Raw genomic sequence first — 21,623 nt, 5'->3', positions numbered from 1 at the left:
AGAGACGCTGAAGTGGGACAGAGAGAGACGCCGAACGAGGGGGGACAGAGAGAGACACGCTGAAGGGGGACAGAGAGAGACGCTGAAGTGGGACAGAGAGAGACGCCGAAGGAGGGGGGACAGAGAGAGACACGCTGAAGGGGGACAGAGAGAGACGCTGAAGTGGGACAGAGAGAGACGCAGAAGGAGGGGGAACAGAGTGTGTGAGATGGCGAAGAGGGGGGCAGAGTAATATGGTGAAGGGGCGCAGTGATATGATGAAGGGGCACAATGTGATGGTGAAGGGGCCTAAATACATCTTACGTCATTTTGACCCAACTACTTAAAAAACAGGACTACCCGGTAATTATTTTGGCTTAGGAGTGTCTTGGAAAGATTATGGTGACCCTAAGGGTGCCTTGAACTGAGAAAGTTTGGGAACCAGGGGCGGATTGGCCATAGACCTTATCGGGAAGTTTACCGGTAGGCCGATGGCCTAACGAGGCCGCCCGGAGGCCACCTCACTTTGTGTCATTGTTTAAAAAAAAAAAAATTAATAATAATTTTTTGTCGCGCGGGGTGGGGGCACCCACGGGGGGTCGCGCTCGGCCGCGGGGGGTGGGGGTATCGTACTAGACCGCGGGGGGGTCGTGGGCTGGTGCAGGGAAGCAATAACCATTGGTGGTCAGTGGGCAGCAGCAGGCAGCCAATCGCTAGGCTGCCTGCTGCTGTATGGGCTCCCAGGCTGCTGTTCGGCAGACAGGAAGTCTAACTTCACTTCCTGTCTGCCTGATGTGAGAAAAGTCACTGGCTTGAGTAACTGAAGGTAAGTGAGGGGGGCTACCTATACTAAGGGGGGCTACCTATATTATACTAAAGGGGGGCTGCCTATACTATACTAAGGAGGGGCTGCCTATACTATGGGGGCTACCTAACTTAGGGGTCTGCCAATACTATACTAAGGGGTCTGCCTATACTAAACTAAGGGGGGCTCCTATACTATACTATGGGGGGCTACCTAGACTATACTATGGGGGGCTACCTAGACTATACTAAGAGGGGGGCTGCCTATACTATACTAAGGGGGGCTGCCTATACTATATATACTAAGGGGGGGCTGCCTGTACTATACTAAGGGGGCTACCTATCCTATATTAAGGGGGGCTACTTATCCTATATTAAGGGGGGCTACCCATCCTATACTAAGGGGGGCTGTCTATCCTATACTAAGGGGGGGCTGCCTATCCTATACTAAGGGGAGGGCTGCCTATACTAAACAATAGGGAGTAGGGAAGGACAGGGAAGGGCTACTATAATTTGTGAAGGAAAGGGGGTTAAGTTGCTATAATGTGTGATATGAGGGAAGGGAGGAGGGCTGTCTTAATAGCACATCGGTGGAAGGTAGGCTATTAATTTAATGGTGGCGTTTAGGTGGGGGCTAATTATTTAATGTGTGCTATTTTATTTGTGGGGTGATGGTGGGGCAATTTAATTTATTTGTGGGCTATTTCATTAAATAGTGGGGCCTATTAAATTAAGATGGGGTGGTGGGACCTTTAAAGCTGATGTGATATGGGGCTATTAATTCAATGTGGGACTGAGTTTGGGTAGGAGTTATTTACTAAATGTGAATATGAATTATTTAACGCTTGGAATGGTTGTGGGAAATGGTAATATTAAACGTAAATGCTGTTAATGTTTTGCTGGAGTTGATTAAAGGGAAGTAGGTCTACTTATTAAATGTGTATACTATTAGCTTTATTGTCAGGGCTGGTTGGATGGAAATAGATCTATTTATCAAATGTGAGTACTATTATTTTAATGTTTGGGCTAGAGGGAGGCCTAATTATTTACTGTGAATGCTATTGATTTAATGCTGGGGCTGGTTGGCATTTTCTAATTTTCATGTACCAATTATTTTTTCCAAATAGGGCCTCCAGCATTCCAGTATCCAGACAAGCAGAAACTGATCTAAAGAAACCAGCAGCCACAGGTCATGTAAGTGACAAGAACAGGTAGGAGAGAGCAGGACAGACTGCCAACTGTCCTGAATCTGATGGGGCAGTCCCGAATTTGGGTGACTGTCTCGCTTAGTCAGGATTTGGTCAGACAGCAAGGACAGTTAGGAGGTATGTCCTGCTTCACACTGTACTGCTCGTGAAGGCAGAGACGCATGCACCTAACAGTAGTGCACACAGTTTTGCCTGTGTATTTGTCTAAAATGTATCTAAAACAATAACCCCCCCTGTCTTAAGTGCCTCTCCCCCCCCCCCCCCAGAGCCTTATTCCAGCTCTGATGATACTTTAGTGGTTCTTGCATTGATTCCATTGCCTCCTTCTACCTTGCACTGGTCCCATTCTCAGATCACTTTGTTGAACATATGGCCAGCCCCCATTGCACTAACAATATCATTAATCCTGCCTCCTTTGCACTTAGTATATCACCAGCAAACACTTGTAATAGCTTTCCCCTTTACATATGCCGTTGTCTGACAACCCTCCCTACACTGTTAACTCAAACCACCCCCAATCACTGGGCACATTTAGGGCTCATACACATTTGTTGCAAATGCAGTGTTTTCTTGCAGATGTTGTTTCACCTTTGTGATGATCGCACCTAGACAGCTATTTATTATAAGGCTTATTATGAATGCATTTTTGAAACACACGGTACATATATTTATATATTATATTTGGCAGACTGATCAAATATGATTGTGCCAACATCTTTCGTAATAGTCAAACTTATTAAACAAAGTCAGGTATGTTTCTATGAAGGGAATTTTGGAAGGATGTGTTAGTAGGCAACTAAATAAGTTGGAGCACAGAGGCATAAACCAGTCGCAGATAATGTAAAAGGATTCATGTAATTTTATGACACCGGATTGGCAGCATTTGCCCTACATTGCTTTAGAAATGACCACTGTGTGTAAAGTCGTCACATCTAGGTTTTCCTAAATGTTACCAAGTTTTGTAAATGTAATGACTTTGCACAGAGAGGTTTTATTAAGCAGTGATGTTTTACTGGGAAGTGTCTATTGTACTGAATGAAGAGAGTTGTAATCGAGTTAGTAGCCGTACATGTATGAGTACTACAGTATATGAGTACTACAGTATATGAGTACTACAGTATATGAGTACTACAGTATATGAACCGGAACAATGATGTGCGAAAATTGTGAAATATAAGTAAAATAATGTCATTTTGAGCTGTTTTTTTTATTCTATATTACTATTTTTAGCATCAACATTCATTTCCAGTCTATTTTCTAATATTTTCTTTACAATGGTCCCAATTTTCACCAGTTTTGACCAAAGTCTGCAGCAATCTGGCTGGCTAAAATTTGTTACAGAGTTGTGGCAAAAATATATACATAAAATAGACACTCAAACACACACACACAGCAACACACACACAGCAACACACACAGCAACACACACACACACACACACACACACACAGCAACACACACACACACACACACACACACAGCAACACACACACACACAGGAACACACACACACACAGGAACACACACAGCAATATACACATAGGAACACACACACAGCAACACACACACAGCAACACACACACAGCAACACACACACACACACACACACACACACACACACACACACACACACACACACAGCAATATACACATAGGAACGCACACACAGCAACACACACACACACACACAGCAACACACACACAGCAACACACACACAGCAACACACACACACACACACACACACAGCAACACACACACACACACACACACACACACAGCAACACACACACAGCAACACACACACACACACACACACACACACACACACACACAGCAACACACACACACACACACACACACACACACACAGCAACACACACACAGCAACACACACACACACACACACACACACACACACACACACAGCAACACACACAGGAACACACACAGCAACACACACATCTCTTTACATTACTATTTTCAACAATTTCATACTAGACAATTACTGGGTCAGGATACAGCTATCTATATCTGGACATGAAATAAAGTGAAGGCGTTTTGTGAATTATCTCCTTGTTGTTTCCGTGGCGCGACCTGTGAGGAGAAAAAATAGGGGAGGGGGGAGGGAGAAAGAGAGAGACAGAGGGGAAGGGCGAGAGAAAAGAGCAGGTGAGGCAGTATACACGATTGCGGCCGGGATTCGTTTATAGCCCCTTTCGCAATTTAGGTCCTTAGCTCTTAGGCCTTGGTTATAGCTCTAGTGCCGTGTATACTGTGGGATACTAAGGGTGGTAGGGCTTAGGTGGGCACGGGGATTTATATGCCCTGCCTCAAGCTTGTATCAGAAGCTTTTGCAGATAATCTGCTATAAAATGACTAGGCCTGCTTTCCTTAAGAATATATATATATTGGTGTGTAGGGCTGTGGGGTGAACAAGCAAGCTTGAACTCCTATGAGTATAAATCTGTATGGTTCCCTTTTTAAGGGGATATGTGTGGCTTATGTTAACGTATTAAAGGGTAGTTGGGGAGGATGGAGTGTCTCTAAAGGAGATGTACGTGGATACCTGAGGTGGGTTGAAACGGGGTTAGGTGTGGTGTGTGTGCTTAATAAAGCGGGTGGAATTTAAATGGAAATAGCGTTATTTGCTTGAAGCTCTAAAAAGAGCAGTTATGGTATTTTACCCTTTCCTTGTAGTTCGTCAGTGGGTGGATGTTGTAGTAGGTGTAGAGAAGTAGTGTAGGACGGACAGTCGGGGTGGCTATGGATCTGCGACTCTCTTCCTGTGTTCTTACTTCCGGTTTGTGGGTTTGGAACGCACAGGCGCCTGTGCGTTCCACTGCAGAGCTGAGACTCTGTTCGTGCTGTTTAATGTTTGTTGAAAGGTGTGCCGGTTCTCGCTGAGCCGGGTGCTTTGTAAACTCTTTCCGGATTGCAGGCAAGTTTCTCGTGAAGTGGTCAGTTCCAACGCGTTTCGTCCGGGCGGACTTCGTCAGGGATCAAGTTGCAATCGAGTTAGTAGCCGTACATGTATGAGTACTACATTATATGAACCGGAACAATGATGTGCGAAAATTGTGAAATATAAGTAAAATAATGTCATTTTGAGCTGTTTTTTTATTCTATATTACTATTTTTAGCATCAACATTCATTTCCAGTCTATTTTCTAATATTCTCTTTACAATGGTCCCAATTTTCACCAGTTTTGACCAAAGTCTGCAGCAATCTGGCTGGCTAAAATTTGTTACAGAGTTGTGGCAAAAATATATACATAAAATAGACACTCAAACACACACACACAGCAACACACACACAGCAACACACACACACACACACACACACAGCAACACACACACACACAGGAACACACAGCAATATACACATAGGAACACGCACACAGCAACACACACATCTCTTTACATTACTATTTTCAACAATTTCATACTAGACAATTACTGGGTCAGTATACAGCTATCTATATCTGGACATGAAATAAAGTGAAGGCGTTTTGTGAATTATACCTGATACATGAAGCGTCCACGAGTTTGTAAAGAATGCATCTGTTGTTGATATGAGACAAGTGTAATTCCCAGAGTCACTCGGCTGAGTCTCTGTTATCTGGAGTGTGAGTGGCTGCTCTGGGTTCAGGAAGGAGATTCTGGTGTCTGTGAAGTTTGATGCTGTTATATTCTTCCATGTAGAAAATACCAGATTGTGCAAATTATTGTGTTTCCTCCATGTGATTACTGGTGTGTCATTTTCATCCGTTGTTCTAATGATTCCCAGGCAGCGCATTATCACCGTGGCAGACTGTGGCACAACACGGACAGGTGATGCTGGAACTGAAGACATCAATGTCAAACGTTACTATCAGACACAACATATGTGAACACATTTCTTAAATCAGAAGGTTGAACACGTCAGATCCACTATAGTAATGAGAAAATCTAGAGATAGAAATGGAAAAAACTGACCAACAATAGCCCGGGCATTTCACAAGTCTTCATTTTATGTGAGGGTGGCAAAAATCAAGTCATTGTTGTAGGGAACTCAAATTAAATCTTGCTGTGACCCAAACACCAAACCCTAGAATAAACCTCTAGAACCTGGCTAATTGTAGGCTTCACCATTAGCAGCCTCCATTCCATCAAAAATTTACCCTAGTCTCTACCTCTCTGTCTGTATGTATATGTATATGTATATGTCTATGTGTGTGTGTCTGTGTGTGTGTATGTTAGGGAATTTAGACTGTAAGCTCCAATGGGGCAGGGACTGATGTGAATGAGTTCTCTGTACAGTGCTGTGAAATTAGTGGCGCTATATAAATAAATGATGATGATGATGATGATTAGAGTTGGACGTGCTGGTCTATACTCAGTTGTCCCCAGGATTTGTGCATGCAGTGGCAGGAATCCACAGAAGCTAAGTATACTGCACCTACAATGGCCAGCGAGGAGTACAGATGCCTGCACTATGTAGTTGCAGGTGTAGAGGAGTGTCCCCGGAGATCCCCTGAAGCATTGCCCATGTAGAGGGTGGAGAGAAGCTGCGGTGGAGGATGATTATATGATAGGGCTATGCTTGGTGCAATCCTAATACTGTGCATCACCCCAAGAACACTCTACCTACTGTGAAGCATAGTGGTGTGGAGGGCGTACTGGCTGGTCAGGGGTCTGATGGACCCCTCCAGGTTCCGTGGCGCTCCATCCTTATTGGCCGGGGTGGTGTGCCAATCAGTCTATTTAAGCTGGCCTTAAATAGCCTTGACGGCGGAGAGACGGAAGAGGACGTCGGAAAAGAGTTGGCATGGAAAGCAGGAGAGGAAGACGACAGAGAAGAAGACGTTGCGGTCAAGAAAAGAAGCAAGAAGACGGCGGACGACATGGAAGTGAGAGTGGAGTCAGGGAACCCTTGTTGGGGCTAAGAGCTACTTTGCCTCCTGAAGACCCGAAGACGGCGGCAGCGCATTGAGGTGGCGGCTGCAAACCGGGGAGTCCCTGGAGAAGATCCCTAAAGGTCAACACCCGCACCCCAATTTAATTTTCTTTGCACAAAAGGGCACAAGGCCCTGCTGCAATTTGGGCATTAGGCCTGTGAGTAGGATAGGGGGACACAAGTTAAGTCAATTTGCCTCACCCCATATCCCTTGAAAGGGGGCTATGGGGTAAGGCATGAGGGATGAACTTGGGATATGTGATGAGGGATGAAAGAGGTATATGGGATGAGGCTGAAGGGGGCCAAAGCAGCATGGCAGAGTGTGAAGAGAAGCAAATGCAGGGGGGCCAGGAGAAGGGAGGAGCAAAATCAGCATGGAGGGCGCAGTGTGATCATAAGGGAGCACAGCATGGTGATGAAGGGGCACAGTAATGTGTGTGTGATGGCACAGTGGGCTTGTGGCAATTTAATGTGTGTGTGGTAGGTGGTGGCTAATTAATGGGTGCTATTTTGTTTGTGGGGTGATGATGGGGCAATTTAATTTTATAGCGGGGTCTATTAATTTAAGATTGGGTGGTTTGGGGGCTATTAATTGAATACGGGGCTGAGTTTGAGGAGCATGAGGTCTATTTATTAAATGTGAAAATTAATTATTTAATGGCAGTGATGGTTTCAGGAAACAGGTATATTTATTATATGTAAATGATATTATTTTATTGCTGGGGCTGTTTGGAGGGAGAAAAATAGTTTTTTTTTTATTAAATGGGAATACTATTATTATAATGTTGGGGCTGGAGGAAGGCCTAAGTATTAATCGTGAGTCTTACTGATTTTACGCCGGGGCTGGTTGGAATTTTCTAAATGTACCCATTTCTTTTTCCAAATAGGGCCCCCAACATTCCAGGATCCAGACAAGCTGCAACTAAAGAAACCAGCAGCCACAGGTGGTAAAAGTTACATGAACAGGTAGGACAGTATGTCAAATGTTCTGATTCTAGTGGGACAATCCTGATTTATGTACTCTTATATATACACTGCATTCTTTATATACTACACTATGGTGCTAGCTGTCCTTCGTGGGCTGACCACTCCCCCTCTAGTGTCTGGTCTCGCCTCTATAATGGCTGGACACACCCCCTCTGATGGCCCCCCAGCATCGCAGTCCCCCGGTGGGCCTTCATGCCCCAGTCCAACACTGTAAATATCTAACATGTTTGTATACAGTAACAACGCCACTGCAGATAATAAGAAAAAAATAGATAGATAGATAGATAGAAAACACTCTCGTGTGTTTTGGTTTTGGTTTTGGATCTGTATTTTTTAGAAAAATAGCTAAATATGCTAAAATCACATAATTTTGCTAGTTTTTTGTTCCTACATTATTATTATTAACCTCAATCACACTAATTTCAAGTCATTTGCAGTCAATTACATCAAAGTACACAGACTTGATGGTGGATTCCAGCGGGGATGAATTAGTATTGTTTGAGGATGATGTACACACTGATGAGGGTGAATATGAGGACAGTGTAGATTGCAGGTGCTGAAATCTAGCTAAGAGAAGGGAGCTAGCTGATGCTGGTATGTCTGGTAATATTTTGGGTAGAATGGCATCTTGGCAATTTTATTTTTTTCTACAGTAAACTTTCACCTTAATTAGAGAAGTTTCTTTTTCTTTAAAAAGGTACAAGCTTTTTATTTACATTTTGTTTCCCTGATTTAAAAGCACTATGCACTTGAACATAGGCTTTAGCACATGAGGCAGAGGGATTAGTATCATCATGACTGAGACTGGAGAGTGACAAGAACAATGCCACCCCTCCTGTTTCTGTATGAGCTATGGCACAGTAGAATGCCACTGGAGTATTTTAAGAACACTGACAGCCCTATTATTACAATTTCTGTTTCAGCACTGAACCCTGCTCCCTCTCCTGGTTCTGAGTGAGCTATGGTACAGTAAAATGTAACTGCAAATTTAGACCAAGACTGCCATCCCTATTATTTCTATTTCAGCAATGACAATTAGCAATGGAGCAATGGAGCTCTCCTCTTTGTGTGTAACCTATATAACAGAGTACAATTTGACTGCAAATTCAGAAGACCAAGCCTGCCAGACCTAATAATTCTATTTCAGCAATGAAGCAATGGAGCACTCCTGAATGTCACTGGAGACTTTGAAGAACACTGCTACCCCTCCTCTTTCTATTCTACCTGACGCTGCCCAACTGCACTAGGGACTGCCAAGAACTGTGCTACCCCATCTGTGTACCTCTGTGAAATGGTGCTGGATCGCCCTGAGGGCGGTACTTATAGAATCCAAAAATCAGGAGATTCGAGATCCGACGACGTAACAATGACGTTTTGCCTCGTTTTCAGTTCCGAGGGCGCGTGAAAGTATCGAGCCGAGCAGTCTCGGATCTGCTAAGCTCATGTGTGTTCGGTTCTCAGGGAACCGAGCGTGAGCATCTCTAATAGATAGATAGATAGATAGATAGATAATATTATTATATAACATGCAATATGTAATACTGAATGATATAGCACATACCTGGAAGCAGGAGCAGGATCAGACTGATCCTCAGAATATTGATACCGGTCATTCTGCACCTAGGACACACAGTCAGTCAGTCTGATATATGTGGATGTGATACTTGGAGTCAGACTACACAGAAAGTCTGACACAGTATGTGGTATCCTGTCAGTTCACCCTTCTTCCTTCCACCTACATGTATCTCTTAAAGTCATGTGATATTGATCATATATTCTATAGCTAAGCATGTATCACTTCCTTTGCTGAAAATAGTGGTGAGTAAATCTGTTTCCATTATCGGATCACTTCAGTATATTACGCTGCTCTGAATGGATTTCACTGAGCCAAAATATATAACAAACATATCAAATCAATCCGTCATTTCCTTTCTCACCTCGTCACAAATGGAACCACAAATGGCAATATAGGTATAGAAAGTGATAGTAGAAAATGAACTAATCAATTAATGAAGGTGAAATGTCACATTACCCGTTTCGCTGCCAGGGTTGGAGTCAATTTTGCACCTCAGGAGACAACATTATTTTTACTGTTTCCTTCGGGGCAGATAGGGCTTTCTCTGGGTACCTTTGATGGGTAAATATGTTTTTGATTCTATAGGGAAAAGGGAGAAACAATTGCTTCTTACCTGTGAGACTGCAGACTGCTGCCTCTCCATGCATGTGAGAGGGTGGCCCTAAGCTATGATGTCACAGCCCCATGCAGCACTCCTAGTCTTAGGAACAGGAGACTAAAGTAAGAAGCTGAAAGGGTGGGACACAATGCCCAAGGGAAGGACCCACTTGGGAGGTGTGACATGATGGACCTCCTATGCCACCCTGTCTGTTGCTGCTGGAAACCAGCTGAGCTTACTTTGCCACCGTTCCCTTTCTTTATCCAAAATTGCACCCTCTAACCGCAGTAGGAGGGGCTTACAATGCTGCCACCACCAGGCTCTTACACCGGCACCTAGTACCGCTACCTTCTGGGTAACTGTCGCTGCTAGTGTACCCCCTTGCTGGTGCACCTGGGCTGGTACCCCTGACCTCTTCCGGTAGATCAGGGTTGCTGTGGATGGTTCCTCCCTGGCCTATCACACTAGCCAGAGCTGCTGGGTAGTGGGCAGAGTGTTGATGTTAGACGCTGGGTTCCAACCTGAGAACAGCCGGAGAACGGATTAGATTTGGATCTAATCTGCAGGCCACAGGAATTACAGCTGGGAAGCAGTCGCAGGATCTTGAAGCAAAATGTTTATTAGCTCATGTGTCCTAACAAGGACAGTTCACAGTGGTTTAAGGTACCAGTGATCAGAAGATCAGATGGAACAATAATGATACATTTCAGTATAAACCAGGGCACTTTTTATACAGATTCTGACATACATGTCAGCAGAGGGTAATCCAGCCCCCTCATCCGGGACGGCTCCGCAAGAATGAAATATTTCATTCAAACATTAACATCAGGATGTACTTTATACCTTTAACAAAATTCACATCAATCTGTGATATCCTCAATCACATTGATCAGAGGTTTCCTTTCACTTTAACCAGGCAGGATACAGGTAACTAACTTGGTTGGGTATCTGCCGTGGCGCAACTACTAGTGGTGTGTGCGGTGGTGTAGGTTCGGTAGTTCCCATAGGATACTGTATGTGGATAATGGCAAAGAGAGATGGGAGGGTGGTGATAAGAACTTGCCTTTAATTTTGTTATTCCTCCAATTTTGTTGCGGTTGAGCTTCTTGGTTGTATATGCTTTGTGCTCCTGTTAGGAGAGAAAAAGGGGGGTGTGGGGAGGGAGAGAGATGCAAAATAGACACAATACTTATGCCTGGTTGCTGAGTGTATATGTATTAATGTGTAAATATGTGGTTTCTAACAGTGGGTGGTGGTACATTATTGAGTGCAATGTTTGGTCTTATGGTTTGCTCTTATAAGAGCAGTTTGTGGCTTTTAGAAGTCATTACCTTTCATTGGTGGGTGGTGGGTGGTGAGTGGCTCCCCGCGGCGTGGATGCGATTTGCATTCCACTGCGCTCTGCTTCCAGTTTGTCGTGGAATGCGCGACTTTTGGTTCTTCATTCTGGTGTCCTTGCTTGGGCAGCTGACGGATGATGCTTGTAAGGTGTAATATGCAGGTGAACCAACGTGTTTCGTCCGTGGCAGGATACAGGTAATGTCTCCTTTCTGTGTATTCAAGTGTTGGTCACTCACAGATGACAAAGATCTAATTAGCCTAATTTTGTTTTCTTCTAGATAGGTTAAAACAAAAAACTAATTTCCTCCCCTGGTCTCATAAATAAATACATTTCCTATACCAAAATACACACAATATAAAAAAATAAGATTCTAATTTACAGTATCAAGAATCAGTACATTTCTAATGATATAAATTGGCACACTGTGCTAATAATTGAAATATATTATTACAATAAGTAATTTATAAGTGATCCAGCCACCGGAGCCCACCCAGCTTCTGCCACCTATGCCCTTCTCCAATCTTTTCCTGACGAGGGGACACAGACCTGGATGGAAATATCTATGATAATAGTTTTAGAAGTGAATCTGTGTGTCTGGGGTTACAGATTTGGACTTTAGGAATGTAATCTTGTACCTGGTGCATGTTTGGCTTAATATTTTATGGAAGGTAGTCAGACCCTTATCCAATATAACCTAGTTGTGTAGTCTAACAGATACACTAGACAAGTAAAGTGACTATCATGTAGCTCCTAGGTTCCCAAACTGTGTCACAGGGGTGCCGCGGCTCCCAGGGGTGCTGCGGCGCTGTCACAGGGGTGCCGCGGCCAGGAAGAAAAAAGAAAAAAACAACAACTTACCAATCCGGCGGCGCCCGGGACCCAGCAACCTCCTCGCTTCTCACTGAATGCTGGGCATGACGTCATCACACCCGACATATTCAGTGAGAAGCAGCAGGAGAGAGGATGCTGGGTCCCGGGTGCTGCCGGATAGGTTAGTTTTTCTTTTTCTTTTTCTTCCAGTCCACGGTGGGATACAGAGGGGGCAGAGCAAGCGGGCACAGCACGGATGCAGAGGGGGCAGAAATGATGCAGAGGGGGCAGAGCGAGGGGGCACAGAGTGTGTGGATGCAGGGGGCACAGAGTGTGTGGATGCAGGGGGGCACAGAGTGTGTGGATGCAGAGGGGCACAGAGTGTTGTGGATGCAGAGGGGCACAGAGTGTGTGGATGCAGAGGGGGCTCAGTGTGTGTGGATGCAGAGGGGGCACAGTGTGTGTGGATGCAGAGGGGGCACAGTGTGTGTGGATGCAGAGGGGGCACAGTGTGTGTGGATGCAGAGGGGCACAGAGTGTGTGGATGCAGGGGGCACAGAGTGTGTGGATGCAGGGGGCACAGAGTGTGTGGATGCAGAGGGGGCACAGAGTGTCTGGATGCAGAGGGAACACAGAGTGTGTGGATGCAGGAGGCACAGAGTGTGTGGATGCAGGGGGCACAGAGTGTGGATGCAGAGGGGGCACAGAGTGTGTGGATGCAGGGGGCACAGAGTGTGGATGCAGAGGGGCACAGAGTGTGTGGATGCAGGGGGCACAGGGTGTGTGGATGCAGAGGGGCAGAGTGTGTGGATGCAGGGGGCACAGAGTTTGTGGATGCAGGGGGCACAGAGTGTGTGGATGCAGGGGGCACAGAGTGTGTGGATGCAGGGGGCACAGAGTGTGTGGATGCAAAGGGGCACAGAGTGTGTGGATGCAGAGGGCACAGAGTGTGTGGATGCAGAGTGGCACAGAGTGTGTGGATGCAGAGGGGCACAGAGTGTGTGGATGCAGAGGGGGCACAGTGTGTGTGGATGCAGAGGGGGCACAGTGTGTGTGGATGCAGAGGGGCACAGAGTGTGTGGATGCAGGGGGCACAGAGTGTGTGGATGCAGGGGGCACAGAGTGTGTGGATGCAGAGGGGGCACAGAGTGTCTGGATGCAGAGGGAACACAGAGTGTGTGGATGCAGGAGGCACAGAGTGTGTGGATGCAGGGGGCACAGAGTGTGGATGCAGAGGGGGCACAGAGTGTGTGGATGCAGGGGGCACAGAGTGTGGATGCAGAGGGGCACAGAGTGTGTGGATGCAGGGGGCACAGGGTGTGTGGATGCAGAGGGGCAGAGTGTGTGGATGCAGGGGGCACAGAGTTTGTGGATGCAGGGGGCACAGAGTGTGTGGATGCAGGGGGCACAGAGTGTGTGGATGCAGGGGGCACAGAGTGTGTGGATGCAAAGGGGCACAGAGTGTGTGGATGCAGAGGGCACAGAGTGTGTGGATGCAGAGTGGCACAGAGTGTGTGGATGCAGAGGGGCACAGAGTGTTTGGATGCAGAGGGGGCACAGTGTGTGTGGATGCAGAGGGGGCACAGTGTGTGTGAATGCAGAGGGGCACAGTGTGTGTGGATGCAGAGGGGCACAGAGTATGTGGATGCAGAGGGGCACAGAGTGTGTGGATGCAGAGGGGCACAGAGTGTGTGGATGCAGAGGGGCACAGTGTGTGTGGATGCAGAGGGGCACAGAGTGTGTGGATGCAGAGAGGCACAGAGTGTGTGGATGCAGGGGGCACAGGGTGTGTGGATGCAGAGGGGCAGAGTGTGTGGATGCAGGGGGCACAGAGTGTGTGGATGCAGAGGGGCACAGAGTGTGTGAATGCAAAGGGGCACAGAGTGTGTGGATGCAGAGGGGCACAGAGTGTGTGGATGCAGAGGGGCACAGAGTGTGTGGATGCAGAGGGGCACAGAGTGTGTGGATGCAGAGGGGCACAGAGTGTGTGGATGCAGAGGGGGCACAGTGTGTGGTGATGCCGAGGGGGCACAGAGTATGTGGAGATGCAGAGGAGGCACAGTGTGTGTGGATGCAGGGGGCACAGAGTGTGTGAATGCAAAGGGGCACAGAGTGTGTGGATGCAGAGGGGCACAGAGTGTTTGGATGCAGGGGGCACAGTGTGTGTGGATGCAGAGGGGGCACAGTGTGTGGTGTTGCCAAGGGGGCACAGAGAATGTGGAGATGCAGAGGGGGCACAGTGTGAGTTAGCTGTAAATTATTCTTTGACAGAAATATAATTGCAAAAAATATATATAAAAATATTCTTTTCCCTTGGATTTATGTGTATTATTTTTGCATACAACTAAATAAGTATCTCTGTCCTGACCTAAATACTTTTTACGTTTTTGACTGCTTTTAAAACGGGACTGCTCGATAATTATTTTGGAGGGGTGCCTTGAAAATATATGGAGACTCTAAGGGTGCCGCTACTGCAAAAGTTTGGGAAGCACTGGTATAGACCAATATGTGAGCTGTCAATAGGTTAATTTTCGTAACATAGGTCCATGCTGGATAAATATTATGTCAGCAAAAATTTGTGGCTGACACTATATTTCTTTGAAAATTACAAGGGACGGTTGTCCTGTCTGTATCATCTTTTCTTTACTTTTAATCTACAAAATTACACCGATGATTAGTCGAGAGATTAAGACCCTCTTCTAATCATGTAATAACAAGACAAAACAGTGGGATTTTATGTGAATAATCTTAACAAAAATAAACCTTTGTGTTCTCTATTCCAAACAAGATTTTCCTGTCCAGAATCTCCTACTATCTCTTGGGAAAAGCGACTGATTGTTTATTAAACTCTAAGGATGAGATGAATTGCCTGAAATTCACAGGAGGTGATTTAACTGCAACACTGAGCGACTGAAGGTGATCACCTGCACTCAGAGAGTCTAATGGCTAGATTTACTAAGCTGCGGGTTTGAAAAAGTGGGGATGTTGCCTATAGCAACCAATCAGATTCTAGCTTTCATTTTGTAGAATGTACTAAATGAATGAAAGCTAGAATCTGATTGGTTGCTATAGGCAACATCCCACTTTTTCAAACCCGCAGCTTAGTAAATCTAGCCCTAAGAGGAAGAGAGAGCTGGTTCCCCCTGCAGTCCATGATTTCCAGCCTCCAGGGGGCGCTTATGTCTCTCAGCTCCCCAATTGTAAGTTCTTATCCATTAGGGCCGGATCTTAGCTCCCCCCATGCTCTGTTTGATGGGGAAGAGTGAACCTCTCATTCCATCACAAGTATTCCTTATAGTAATAATAATAATAATAATAATAATAATAATAATAATATTTAATCAAGGTCTTTTGTATATAATTCTCTAACACCTGTTTATTGTTGTTTTTATGTTGTTTTACACTAGGAGATAGATCACAATTGAAGAACTTCATCCTGTTTTTCAAGAATTTATTTGAGAACGATGCACTTATCTGGGAATCTTATATAGTTGATATAGATCAATATAGATGACACAATACATAGAAGTTCCACAAATCCAGGAAACGGAAAATTAAAATAATATATTTATTAATAATTTAAAACATTATACCAGCGAAATTGTGATTAAAAAGTGTATTAGTGTTTATGTGGTGTGTTAAAAAGAACACACTAGGAACCTGTGTTGAACTTTATGATGTTAATACCCCTTATTCAATTGTTAATTATATTGTTTATCCATATAAGTCCCGTTAATTCACTTTTGCATTGAGCATATATATAATTTCATAAGTCTCAATATGAGTGTTGGTAGATTTGTACAGTTATAAAAATTAGTTTATTTAGTGCCAGTTATAGGAAAAAGGGATAACTATAATTGCTGATTAGAGTGCTGAAAAAATGTATACAAAAACGTGTCAGATTTAATTAGCCTGCAATTAATAGTGATGGTAATGGTGCCAATCATTTGTCTATCCAGCTCGAGAGAGAGAGATTTGAGTGGGGACCTGGATAATTGCTGATTAAACATGATTCTAAGAGAACTATCGAAGCTAAGTAAATGATTATTATATTTTTTCTTGTTTGCAATAAAAGATTGATATTTGAACTTTGTGGTCACGACTCTTTAACTCCTTGCAAACTGAAAGAACCTGAAATAGTTTCACCGGAAACAGAGGGCAAACTTTACACATTAACCAACATTAGGGACAGGGAATGCATTACACAGTCATTTACTGACCGAAGTGGTCAGATCTGATGAAGTCAGGAGTGTTCTTTCTCAGAGTTGTGAGATTCAAGAGTCCCATTTGCTCTGCTTTGGTGGTTTCATAACTTGCAACACTGAGCTATCCACCCACCCACTCGTCTTGGGGGACAGTTTACTACAGCAAGGTGCAACAATAAAATACATCTTGTAGAAAATGTTCAAAATTACTGTGTCTGGATCACTTATAAATAACTTATTGTATAAATGTATTTAAATTATTTAGCGCAGTGCGCCAATTTATATCATTACAAATACACCAATTTTTGACATGTATTTTATATGTCAGTGTATTGATTTCTGGAACACTATGTCATGATTTGGTTTTGTGACTTTTCTAAAGAAAATCGCAATTAGGTAAATGTGAGGAGGAAGTGTGTTTTTGAAACTGTCTGAAGGCAGGTAGTCTCATGTTAATTAGACCTTTCTTTTTCATCTCAGTGACCAACATGTCTTTTTAACCTGAAAGCACAGGAGGGAGTAATTAGACTTGCTGCTAGACTTCCCATCTTTGTAAGACTCAGGAAATCACAGATTGATGTGAACTTTGTTAAAGCTTAAAAATGCGTTAACTCAAGTCTGGAGAATATATCACATCCTGATGTTAAATCATCTGATGTAACCTCAGACGTTTTGGTGCCAGGGAGGATCAGGGGGCTGGATTACCCAGTGACAGGCTATGTGTCCAAAACTGTATAAATAAAGCACTGTTTGACCATGTAATGTATCATTCCATTGATAACTTCTGTAAAGATCGCAAGTACCACAGACTGGAATGTAACTGCCCTTATAAGGACTACTTGAGCTAATAAAACATCACTGCTTCAAGATCCTGCTTTGACGCCTACTTACCTGCTGTAATTCCTGTGACCTACAGATTAGACCAATCTAATCCGTTATCCGGCTGATCTGAGGTTTGGACCCAGCATCCAGTACCAACACTCTGCCGGCTACCTGCAGCTCTGGCCAGTGTGATAGGATGGGGGAACCATCCACAACAACCCTGATCTAAAGGAAGAGGTCAGTGGTACCAGCCCAGGTGCCCAGTGAGGGGTACACTAGCAGCGACAGTTACCCAGAAGGAACTGGTTCTAGATGCCAGCAAAGGAGCCTAGTGGTGGCAGCAGCAAGCTCCTCCTACTGCGTTTAGAGGAGCGCAATTTGGAGTAACGAAAGGGGATTTTATATTTCAGAAGGGACAATGAACTTCATATATGATTAGATAAACTCTTAGTTATAGCACACGCATAGCGATAGCACTTTCTGAAAAACAATGAGAACGAAATGAACGATTCCTTCACACATCATAACATCATAAGCTCATGATAAACCCAGCAGGTCTCAGTGTTATTATGTGACTGACCCAGTGTGTCTGGTGCTGTTGCTGGTTATGGATATTGGGTGGACACCATGCTGTCTTTATTTATTAGGGGGTCTTCCCATTCATTTCCATAGCTCCTGGTTTGATTGATTGCTTCAATATGATTTCTGGTGGTAGGAAAAAGATACTACATGTAAATAAATGTAAATGAGACTATGATGTTTAAATCAACCATTCCTTTGATTATGTCTCTGTTTGTGCTGTAGTTGAAAGTTTATCTAATCATATCTGAAGTCTATTGTTCCTTCTGAAATGTGAAAATGTGTTGTAACCGGCCAACCTCAGGCTATGGGCAGCTTTAGACAACGTTCAAAGGGGATATGATACAGGTCAGAAAGCTCAAATGACAAAGCATAGCATGTCAGTTATGCCTATTGAGACATTGCTGGCCCTGCGCCATGATTCTACTCTCCTATTGGTACAGAGCAGTTCTCTTATCTAGGAGAATACAGCTCACTGACAATAGCGCTGGCTTTACACAACAAAGAGAGTGGTGTAATATAATAAAGTAACACACTCCTAAGTAATGGCAGCTTCCTCTAGAGAACAGAACAGGCAGCAATGCAAGATCAGGTAGATCAGTTGTTGTAAATAGGATTTAGCTTTAGCAACATACAGGCTTTCATTTTATAGGTGCCATTGCAAAATTTGGGTAGGGGCTTTGTGAACCCACCTCTTCTGAGCATGCATAGTCCGGCACATGAGCCCACTGCATAAATATAATAAATGTATTTTACGGAGCACGGGAAATGAAAAAAAAATATTTTTTTTTAATATTTGGTCATTAATGACTATATATATATATATATATATATATATATATATATATATATATATATATATATATATATATTTCTGAGCGTTCTTCTGGGCCTTTATATCCCACATATGTATAGGACGTATCCTGCAGTGTATTGTGTCTGTCACAGCAGAGAGGACCTGGACCCGTATTTAACAAGAGACGTTTCTGTAGATCCGCTCCTTGTTTAATCCGAACGTGCAAATGCCCAGATTACGCGTGTTTTCAAAGAACCGCAATTTATGTGCGTTTTGAGTGCCGTAATGAATCGGGCCCAGCATGAGAACAATTAACCGGCGTGACCTCATGTTCCCCGGGACAAATCACATCTTGTATTTGGATAGAGGGATTTGGGATTTGGAGGGATTCTCACAGCACCCTATGCAACAAGCAGCTCTTACCACTGAGCAGAGACCTTCTGACATCCAGGACTAGTGATAACTGAAGGGATCGCCCCCTGTTAATATACCCTGTGTGGTGACAGCGAGTCCCCTTCTTCTTACCTGATTATCCTATGTGTCCCTCTGCTGCAGTGCATCCAACCTCAACTGAGCTCTATATTGTAATTCCCCCATGTGACCTGTAGAGTTTTTACAGGGACAATGAGCTGACTGCAATAATGATCATCTCCCAGATTGAAGTAATGGAGGATGAAGGTGTGTAACATGTAAGGACTGGTTATATTAAAGGAGGGTTGTTTAAAAGTGGACTGTCCCTTTAAGTATCCCTCTTTGGCCATTTGAAATGTCTGAAAAGTTGGGATAATAATAAAGTTGGGATAATATTGTACCTGTTCTGGTCCCACCATATCCTTTGAGTTGACCCTATTGCAGCCTTTGCTTTCAGTACATATCACAGACCTTGTTTATTCCTAACCCCCGAGAGTGATACCCACAAGCTGTGGGGTCCGGCTCCCGGTAACTGATCTTGTTGTATAGTTTATATCTATGCAGGAAGCCTGTATGTATACAGATGTATAAAGCCAGCCTGTGCCCCAGATGTCAGGATCAGTTTCCCAGGATCCATCTCTCTGCGGTTCTGTAGAGATTGTGGCTCTGCTCAGGGGGGAGAGACGACCTCCAGGTTGGGACATCAGTGTGAGATGTCACTATTGTACTTGGGCTGTTTTCCACAGACTCGGGGTGACATCAGGTCTGGTCGTTGATGTAATTAACCTTCAGCTGCTCAGCTAATAGTCTGACAAACAGGAACCAGGATGTTCTCAGGAAACAAGAGCTAAAGCCGGGAACTCAAAATATCTTATTATTCGAAGACAGATAACTGAGACGTTGGCAGATTAATAAAGATCTTACTCCTGAAACTGAAAGAAGAAACAGGATACTGGGTACATCAGATGCTAGAGGTCGTGGTCACTGCAATTATTACTCAATAGTCACATTGTTGTTATATAAACCGCTTCAGTCTAAATAATACAGAATTACTACTATAAAACCAAGGTCCTCTTTAGTACGTCAGTAGCATAAACAGATATAAATTAAGTTTATCAGTAACAATGACGGACAGTGATGAAGCTGATGATGATTAATGATTGACAGCTGTCAATCATAGTAACGTGGGGTTCCCTGCTATGTAAAGAAGGTGAGTGTGACATCAACCATGGAAATGTATAAAAAAAAGGCACAAAATTAACAGACTATACCATCGGTTGTGTCCATTATTGATATATAATGTGTAAGTTATTTAATGGGCCCTGCACTTCTGTTGTATTTTCTCTAAGACCATGTTACCTATGGCAGATAGTTGCTTAATTTTACAAAACATACCTCGTTAGGGATCTATGTTACTGCCTATCGTGCAATGTTAGCACTAGGGTTTTAGCCAGGAGTGTGCTTATGTCTCTAATTGCCCAGGGATGAAGATACCACCTTGGGTTTCATCGGTCTGTGAAGATGGGGATAGTTCCCTTTGTTACCTTTTCTGATTGGCATTTTTAGGAGGGGCGTGGTGTCATAGAGAAATTTTAAGTCAGGTCTCAGTGGTAAAATGTCTGGTTATAATTACTGTACCTTGAAAAAGTCTATCCGACGAAATGCGTTGGGCCTCCGCCCTACACCAATCTATTGGCCAATAGAAACATCCGGATGTGACTTCCCACCCGGAAGTTAGGACCGGAAGCGTGGTGCACGCTGTTTGTGGACCGCAACTCCATCATCTCAGTAGCGGGACTGATCACCCGCTACTGCGATTTCCATCTCCATCCATCCGCCGCTATCTCTAGTGAGGCATTGAGGCCGGACAGCCATCTAATCACCGCTCCACAACAAATGCAAGTATCGACCCCACGTTGATGTGGGATACAATATTGGACATATGTTCTGCTAACTCTCATCTGTACTTACTGTGAATGGACCTCTGCAACCTGCATCCTTGTGATACTTCTACCCGTGACCATACATGATATTCCCTTACCGCGACACTTATCTGTGGTATCTATGGTCATATTATTAACTCTAATCACTTGATCACCTGTGTGATTATCTGGGCAATCGATCACTGTTATTCACACCATCATTCCGCTTAATCGCTGGATCATTTATATTTAGATTGACAAGTGGATGTGTACAATAGGAGATCACTAGGTCAGTTGAGTCATTTGCCACTGACTCATAATATTACATGTGCACAATTTATATGCACACATCCACGTTTTCATTTTATGTCAATTTTGGTAAAATTATTTGCTTACATTTTATCTTGTTTTAGTCCTATTATGTATAGGGAATCATAATAAATGTTGTATTTTAAGTGATTTTACCTTGACCTATCCAGTTTTTGGGTACCACAATATCTGCATTAGGCACTATATAATAACATCAAATCAATTAGTCAGTGAGCGCACAGGATTTTTATTCTTCTATTGTACAACTAGGGAGGGATCCCTAGCCCTGTTTGCAGCTCCTGCAACCATCAGGAGGTGAATGCTTAGTCTATATCCCT

General features: G+C 44.0%; 1 long non-coding RNA gene across 3 annotated transcripts in view; it reads right to left on the bottom strand.

Moving 5' to 3' along the window:
- Positions 1–15,771, bottom strand: part of LOC142139649 (uncharacterized) — a 30,402-nt gene extending 14,631 nt beyond the window's left edge. Inside the window, exons 1-4 of one of the 3 annotated variants that reach the window (XR_012688247.1) lie at positions 15,614–15,771; positions 11,421–11,639; positions 9,477–11,218; positions 5,515–5,835 (exon numbers count right to left, since the gene is read on the bottom strand). This is a non-coding gene — a long non-coding RNA (uncharacterized LOC142139649). Of the gene's footprint in view, positions 1–5,514; positions 5,836–9,476; positions 11,219–11,420; positions 12,193–15,613 lie in introns of those variants that run through there. The other 2 variants (XR_012688246.1, XR_012688248.1) reach the window with 2 other exon arrangements.
- Positions 15,772–21,623: the final 5,852 nt, after the last annotated feature.

This window comes from Mixophyes fleayi, chromosome 2, assembly GCF_038048845.1.
Source record: "Mixophyes fleayi isolate aMixFle1 chromosome 2, aMixFle1.hap1, whole genome shotgun sequence".
Classification (NCBI taxonomy): Eukaryota; Metazoa; Chordata; class Amphibia; order Anura; family Limnodynastidae; genus Mixophyes; species Mixophyes fleayi.
This window is presented reverse-complemented; position numbering and strand designations above follow the sequence as displayed.